Genomic DNA, 7993 nt, shown 5'->3' on the forward strand with positions numbered 1-7993 from the left:
CCTTCAAGGAACTATCGAATGATGAATAGCTGTTTGCTAGCTGGAGGAATTTAGAAAGGACAAGCTATTTAAAGCTCTGTGAAGAGCAAACAGGTTGGGAATATATCTTTTATTAAATGGGGGGGAAAAGAATTATTTTGCAAAATACTAATGATGTAAAATATGAACAGCATGAATCTGATCGATTTTATTTACATCTTTATGTTTGAATTAGAGAGAGAAATGGACAAGGAAAGAAGAAAAAAGCAGATGGTTGGATGCAGAATCAAAAAGAGAGGGTTCTACCAGTAGCTGTGCCACAAATTTGCTCCATGATCCATAAAAAAGCACCCAACCTCTCAGAATCTCAGTTCCTGTATCTGCAAAAGTAATGACTAGATTATCCTGGAGGTCTTTTTTAGCCTTCAAATTTTAACACACAGTAGGGGCTCCATCAGTAACTGCTGAGGTAGTGAGGGAATGCAGGATTGTGACTAGACCAATACTACACACGTGTGAAATCCAGCAACAGAGATGGTGAGCTCATCAACAATAGCAAGGAGGCTGGGAAGCAGAGCCCATCTGTAGACAGCATTTGTACTGCCATAAAAATAGCATAACAAGATTATATTGAAATATCCCACTATTTAACTTAATAATTTAAATGTTTGCCTAATGAGGTGGACTTGATTGGATTAGGGCATTCACAATTAATTTTGATAGATCACTTTACACATTAGAGGTGCATTCTTCTGAACCAGGAGGTGGAACGGAAGTGCAAAATGTTTACGTTCAAACGAGCATGTGATTTTGCAGAAAACATTAATCCCAGATCATGCACACTAAGTCAATTTCAGAAATGGCTTCTAGATATATTATTAGAAATTGCTCTTCAAATATAAAAAGCTTGTAATAGAGTTCTGTCCATTTTTCCTTTGGCTGATGGAAGTTGTTTTATAAATATGCCTATGATAGGATGTTTTCTTCATCTAAGCCTTTTGGTACTAATTGCAACTTTTTAAACACTGTAAGTAGTAGCTGTCATGAACACTTTGAATCCTATTACAAATATGTATTTCTGAACAATTTCACATTTAGGGGTGCATTCTTTCAACTATTTTTTGCTACTTTTTCCCCCTGTTTTTTAAAAAAGAGTTTGAATTGGAAACTGTGGATCCCCCTTTTTTGTTAAGGAAATAATTTTATTATGCAATAGAAAAATGGCATCAGCCCCCTCCTACATTCTCTCAAAAATTAAAGATCCAGGAGTGTTCACATCTGCCCCAGGAGTCAGGAATGAGCAGAGGCTAATGGCCTCTGGAAAGGTAAATTGGAATCAGGCCATAAAATCCATCCCAGAGTTCCAGGAAAAACACATTCCTCGATGCCATTGCTGTCAGATCAAAACTGCATCTCTGTTTTCTATCAGAAAATTATCTCATGTAGAGTGTCCACGGGCAAGGTGCTTCTTGAAGAATTCTTTGGGTCTCAAGCTACCCTTCTGAAAGATGGAGCTAAATCACCCACATCTCAAACCTGAGAAATGGAGGTCCTACATGTGGCAATGTTTAGTGAGAGAGCATGCAGTCATAAAAGCACTGGTTTGGGACCGAGTGACCATAGCTCAAATCCTGACTTTGCTCTTATTAGCTGGTTAACTTGGAGAAGGCACTAACCCTTTCTGAGACTCAAACTCATCATTTAGTAAATGGGGACAATCACACCTGATGGCGAGTGTTGTGAGAATCGAATGCTACATCCCCTAATGCATGATAGCAGCTCTACAAGTTTTAATTCCCGCCACCCCACACCCAGTCTCCTTCTCTGGTAGGGAAGCAGTCCAAAATTCAAGGCACCATTGCCATCTTGGTTTCCGCAAGTGCTCCTGACAAGTCTATGGCACTTAGGACATGGGGGCCCTCTTCTTCCTGGTCTTGGGAAACATGAGGTCTGCTCTGAAGGCTCCAAGCCACCTTTGTTAGCAGAAGCACCTGAATCTTCCTCCCTTCTCCTCCTCTGAGGTCCAAGCTCTATAATGAGACTTCATTAAACTCACCCAATGTGAGGTTTCAGTGACCTTCATAATGAAATCCAAGTACTTTGCAAGGTGCTCCGATTTGAATACATTCCCCAAAAGTTCATGTGTTGGAACCTTAATTCTTAATGCAGCAGTGCTGCAATGTGGGGCCTTTAGATGGTCATTGGGTCATGAGGGTGGAGCCCTCCTGAATGGATTCTTGCCATTACCATGGGAGTGAAGTACAGATTGCTGTAGAAAGGGAGCTCTGGAGCATCGCGATGTCTTCCGCACCTGCTTGCTTTGCCCTTCTGCCTTTCCGCAACGGGATGACGCAGCAGCTTTCCACAGTTCAGTTACCCGTGGTAAACTGCGGTCCGAAAATATTAAATGGAAAATTCCAGAGATAAATAATTCACAAGTTTTAAATTGCATGCCGTTCTGAGCAGCATGATGAAATCTTGGCCCTGCCCAGGTCATGAACCATCTTCTGTGCAGTGCATACCCTACCTGCCTGACAGTCACTTAGTAGCCCTCTGGGTTATCAGACCGACTGTCACAGTGCTTGTGTTGAAATAACCCTTGTTTTACTTACAGTGCAATGCAATAAGATATTTTGAGAAAGAGTGATGACATTCACCTAATTTTTATTATATTGTTATTATTGTTCTATTTTATTATTAGTTGTTGCTAAACTCTTACTGTGTCTAATATATAAATTAAACTTTATCATAGGAATATGTATAGGAAAAAATGTCTTTTATACAGGGTTTCGTACTATCCATGGATTCAGGCATTCTTGACGGAGAAGGGAGCACTACTGCATTCTGAACGCATGAACTCTCTCCAACCCGGGTGCTTTGCTTATTTTTGCTGAGGGCTCACTCATCCTGGGATGCCCTTTCCTCTATTCTGCAACTAGGAAAGTTCTTATATTTCAATATCTAGCTCAAATGCCTCCTCCTCCCTTGTGGGTATAGCCACCATGGCTTTTTCTGGTCCTCTTTGGGTTTGTAATCTGTCCTGACGCAGGTATTATTCTGATATTAAGGCATTACAGGCTCCCTCAGAAAACCTCCATGCCTTTGCATCTCTGTGTCCCTGGGATCCTCAGAAACCAGGCTGATTATAAAGCTCTTAAAATCCTCCCAAGAATCCTACTGAGTTAGGCACTATTATTGAAGAAATCAAGGTTCAGAGACACTAAGTAGCTTGTCTATAGTCACACAGCCAGTGGGTGTAGAACAAGGATTTGAACCTTGAGAACGTCACCTCCAAGTCTGTGCTCTTTCCACTGCTCTATAAGCCTCTCCATGATCTCCTTAAATCTCCCACCAACCCAGAAGGCAGGCAGGGAAGGCCTCTTTATAGAAGAGGGAACTGAGGCTGACGGAAATGGTCACTTCCGAAGGCTTCCTGACTCATTCTGGGAACTGACTAAAGTTCTGGGTTTCTGATTCCAAAACTGGGCCCCTGCACAGCCGCAGGCTCCTGTCGGTGACCTGCTGAGTCACCCGCTCCAGGAAGCCACCTGCAGCAGGGTAGGTGGAGCCTGGGCTATGGCAATGCCTGACAAATTCATGTGCCTCTCAGGGCCCTTCTAAGCCCCCTCACCACAGAGGTGACGAGTAAATGACAAGGGGCATCTCTGCTCCCAAGGGATTCCAGTCACGCGAACTCCGCCAATTAAGGCTGGAACGATGTCATCTCCTGAAATAGCATTTTAATGAGTGATGGTTCTGGGATAAATTGTTATCTTGTGATCCCTCATTAGAGAGCTTAATTAGATCCATCATAAAACATATTGATCAATGGCACTGAGCAGGTCCACAGGACATTCACCGTCTGCTGGAACATTCCTGCTCACCCTTTGGTAGAGCCTGGTGGGACCAGTCCCTGGGTCCTAAGAGCTGCTTGGGTGCAAGTTCTTTTTGAGTACCTGGGCACCATTATCCTGGTTCTTTCCTTCTTCTCTTATTTTCTTTCACAAATATTTATTTTAGCACCGTCCGTGTGCCAGGCACTGTGCTGGCTGCTTATGCTTTAGTTTATCCTCATGAATATCTGTTATTTCCTTATTTTGAAAATGGTGAAACAAACACCCCAAGCTGTCAACTGGGTGTAGCCCCAACAAACTGAGTTATATTTCAGGTAACTTCTGGGGAGTGGCTAATGCAAGATGGACAAAAGTAAAACTGAAGGGAAGAGTAGATTGATTAAACTCCTAATCCCTGCTGAGACTCTCTGCTGGGCAGTATATATATGTCACATTTAACCTTCATATCAATGGTGAGAATTTTCATCTTCATTTTATAGTTAAGAGAACCGAGTCTCAGAAATGTTACTTGCTCAAAGTAATACAGCCAGTGAATATCAGAGCTGGAATTAGAACATGGCTCCAGGAACCTCAAATCCAGACAGGTGTGGGTTCAAACTCCAGTGCTATTATATATGCGCTATATAATTGTGTAATTTCTCAAGTTACATAAACCTTCTGAATATCAGACACTGCATCTATAATACTGAGGGTAATAACTGGACCCATCTCATACAGTTATTTTGAGGATTCAATGAAATAATGCCTGTCAAGCATTTAAATAGTATCTGACCCACCCTAAGTGTTCAGTAAAGATTTTTCACTGAACATCCCAATTGTTTCCCCTTGGAAAGAAGTGACCTGTTTCCTTATCTATAAAGTGAGTATAGTAACCCTTGCCCTTAAACAATTCATAGGAGAGCACTTTAAAAAAGGTAAAGTATTCAAACTGGTTGGTCACCTTCTGTATACCTGTGTGCTGGCAAAAACTGGAGTCAGCATCTATTTTATGGAAGTTTTTTTTTTTTATCTCAGCTTACTGCAAACTCTGCTTCCTGGGCTCAAACCATCCTCCCACCTCAGCCTCCCGAGTAGCTGGGACCACAGGCACACGCCACCAAATCTGACTAATCTTTTGTATTTTTGGTAGAGATGGGGTTTCACCATGTTGCCCAGGCTGTTCTTAAACTCCTGAGCTCAAGCAATGCACCTGCCTCAGCTTCACAAAGTGCTGGAATAACAGGCATGAGCCACTGAGCCCAGCCTGGAAGAATTTTAAATTATTATTTTTATTATTAAAATAATGCACTAGCACAATGGTGGTGGGGATGGGAAGATGGATCAAGAGAAAAAGGTGGGGGTGGGTAATAAAATCAGAGTATTGAGACTTCAGTGGAAGGTAGAGGTTACTTTGGTGGCCCAGGAAGTGGCCTGGGGAGTCTAACCAATGGGGCATGACTGCATTGATTCAAGGGTCTGGGCTCCACAGGGTGTGCGTGCAGTGGTGGTATGTGCACATATCTGCATTGTGCGTGTGTGTGTGTGTGTGTACGTGTGTTGAACATAATGCACATAGGATTGTAGAACTTTGCTATACAAAAGAAAGGACTCTGGAGACTCATCCATGGATTGTGCAAGCAGGTGTTTGTGTGTGTGTGTGTGTGTGTGTGTGTTTCTCCTTTTGTGTATTGAGGCCGGCTTCCATGAGAGGGTGACTTTTTTCACCTGTGTACACTTGGAGTTTTTTTCCTTTTTTATTATAGTAAATGTAGCTTGAAAGCTGGGGATAGCATAGCTTTTCCCTGAACACAGATCACATCACATAATTTTTCTTTCAGAGAAAAGTGCTGCAAAATAACCTGCAGATGGTGAGTCTCTTTCTCTTTCTGTCCTGCTCTTGCGTGCTCTCTCTGTCTGTCTGACTCTTTGTTTTTCTCCATCTGTCTCTATGTCTCTCTGTATCTCTGTCTCTGAAGCCCTATTTATAGCTTAAAATGCTTTCATATTTTAACACTTGGCATGTAAAATGCCCCCGTATTACACAAGATAGCATGCATTCGGGTTTGTAATTAGATCATTGTTTCATCCCAAGTTCCACACATAATGATGCTGGACCTTGTTCCTTATTCCCTAGTACTACCTGCAAATACTGCCAGGTCTGGGTATCCTGCCCTAACGCTTTTCCCAGTTTTGTTTTTGCCAACTCCCAATGACAATCCTGCAACCTCACTGCTCCCTGCTCCCTTGCTGATCCTCTCCTGCAGCCTTCGCGATGGGTTCAGTGTTCCTCGGCGACGGCTCAGACAGCCCCTACCTCCTCTCCCTCTTTCTCTCCCTCTCTCTCTCTGGCATAGCCTGAACAATCGCTTCACTCTGTTAGCAAGGCCATCAGAATTTCTGAATACAGTCACAAAATTTACATCCCTCCAACTGTCCCAATATAAACACTACCCAGAGGAAAGGGAGGAAAGGTCTCTTTTCTCTAAAATAAGAAGATGCAATTTTTAAAAAAAAGAAAGTGGGGAGGAATCAATATTCATTTTTAACCAATCTGGACATATGTTAGAGGATATTGCTGAGAACAATTAGGGATATATGAGTGAGAGGTTTATTTCTCACTTGCTTGTCAGGTCAGAAGACAATCTGTTTATTTTCCTGCTACAATTTTATTCGATAAACTGAAAGGATGGGAGCTAGGAAAAAGGGTATGAACAGGATGTGTGCTATCAATTTGTCAAATAAATAATCGTGCTTGGAAACAACAGATTTTATTAATTAGACAGGATGGTGTATTATTACCATTAAAGTGTTATATTGCATTAATTTTTATATTTTACTCGGCTACTAATTACTGTAAAAGATTTCGGGAATGAAGCAAAATAAAATCATGCCGCATTATACATAATGTAAAGATAGCGTGAATTAATTTGTCGGCCGCTCCCCGCCTGCCTCCGGGAGACGAAGAGGCATGGAAGGGCCTCCGCTGCTCGGCTTGCCGGCCGCTCCAGAGCTCCGCACCAGCGCTGCTCCCGCCTTGTCGCAGGAGGCAGCTGTGAAGACCTGAGGTTCAAGACCTGGCTCAGCGGCGAACTTGCTTGGTACCCTTTGGCAAATCACTTCTCTGAGGCCTCGGTTTCCTCTTCTGTAAATGTAAACATTCCTTCTTTTTTTTGCCTTACGGGGTGGTTGTAAAGATCTAACGAATTCCCGAGAGTAAAAGTGCTTTCAAATGTCAGAGGTAGGGAGACGGGTTGAGATCTAGCACAGTAAGAAGAGGCAGACAGAGGTGAGGGACATCCAGAGTTCAGACCCTGCAGGGGCAGCTCTGGTCAGACTTAATGCTCAGAGACTGCCAGAGTCGGGGGCCCGGATAGTTAGGGCTTGGGGAGGGAATTAGGGCTCTCCAAGGCCATCCAGCGGTCGTCTCAGCCACCCCCTCACTGGGCAGTGCCTGGGAGTGGGGGCCCATGGCCACACCCTGGCTGAGCCGAGTTCCTCACTGTAAATGCAGACTAGAATACACCTCCGTTGTCCCCAGGTGCTCACACCTGGGAATCCCTCACTGGGTATTGGCACAGTGGAAAAAAGCACGATTCTCGTCAGACAGGACCGGGTTTTAATCCCTGCACAGCCACGCAAGAGCCATGTGGCCACAGCCAAGTCCCTTAACCTCTCTGAAGGGCAGTTTCTTCTTCAGTTTAAAAAACAAAAAACAAAAAACAAAAACTTGTTTGCTCAGGAATAAAATTCCCACGCTGGGCACAAGTTCTGGCTAAGGAGGCGGCGGCTGGGCCCTCACGAGGGTGCCAGGGTCCCCAGGGCTCCCCATGACAGCACAGCCTCATGGGGACTAGGAGCCTCAGCAGAGCCCTCCCCGTCCAGCTCCATCCAGGCGCTGCCTCCCGGGTCCTCGCTGACCTCCGCTCGGGCAGAAGCCACCAAGTCCCAGGGCGGCCCCCAAGCCCCACCCCGGGGGCGCGGTTCTCCCTCGCTCGGCGGCCGAAGCCCAGCCACGTTTTTCTCCAGGCTGGGTCTCCGCAGCCAGGGCCGGACGAGGGCCATTTCTCACGACCCACTGCCACCTACTGTCCGCAGCGGAGAACTGCAGACCGAGCGCGGCAGGCCTCTGGGAAGCTGCCACCGGGAGGGGCCAGAGCCCCAGGCGGCGCTCAGGCCCCTTG

At 44.7% G+C, this 7993-nt stretch overlaps 1 long non-coding RNA gene across 1 annotated transcript in view; it reads right to left on the reverse strand.

Moving 5' to 3' along the window:
* LOC105486937 (uncharacterized) overlaps positions 1-7993 on the reverse strand; it is an 80814-nt gene that overhangs the window by 47225 nt on the left and 25596 nt on the right. The gene's annotated exons all lie outside the window — the stretch shown is intronic.

The sequence above is a fragment of the Macaca nemestrina genome, chromosome 12 (assembly GCF_043159975.1).
Source record: "Macaca nemestrina isolate mMacNem1 chromosome 12, mMacNem.hap1, whole genome shotgun sequence".
NCBI lineage: Eukaryota > Metazoa > Chordata > Mammalia > Primates > Cercopithecidae > Macaca > Macaca nemestrina.